Source organism: Gregarina niphandrodes, assembly GCF_000223845.1.
Source record: "Gregarina niphandrodes unplaced genomic scaffold scaffold00100, whole genome shotgun sequence".
NCBI lineage: Eukaryota > Apicomplexa > Conoidasida > Eugregarinorida > Gregarinidae > Gregarina > Gregarina niphandrodes.
Genome location: NW_011645865.1, coordinates 2,613 through 3,065, shown reverse-complemented (window position 1 = coordinate 3,065; position 453 = coordinate 2,613).

The window sequence follows — 453 nt, the reverse complement described above, 5'->3', positions numbered from 1 at the left end:
GTGAAAGATCTACCGAGGTCGGATCTAAAAGGCAACCTGGTTCGACTGTTACCGATCCGACCCGCACATATAGGCCAACCAGCAACCACCCAGAATACGGTGGTCCGAGTACCACTCCTGCCAAAAACTCCCGAGTGTACGATCCGTGGACTCGGGAGCTGCTGCAGGGTGGGCTTCGCGCCATCCCACTAACTAAAATGAACCACGAACAAATCAGATTTGTTGAGAATAATATTCGGCAGCTTGCCCGAGTGATTAAGGGTAGATTAGAAATCTACTGATGTTTGCCTGGACCTGTTCAAATCCAGAAGCTGACGACGACGAAGAGAGATGGAGACTGAGAAGCAGAGGAACGAGTGGATTACGCAGGTTACCCGGAGAGAGTTCACCCCCCACACTGCCCAGAACGAACGAGAATTTGAGGAATGGGTTGACAAGATTGCGGAAGAGGTG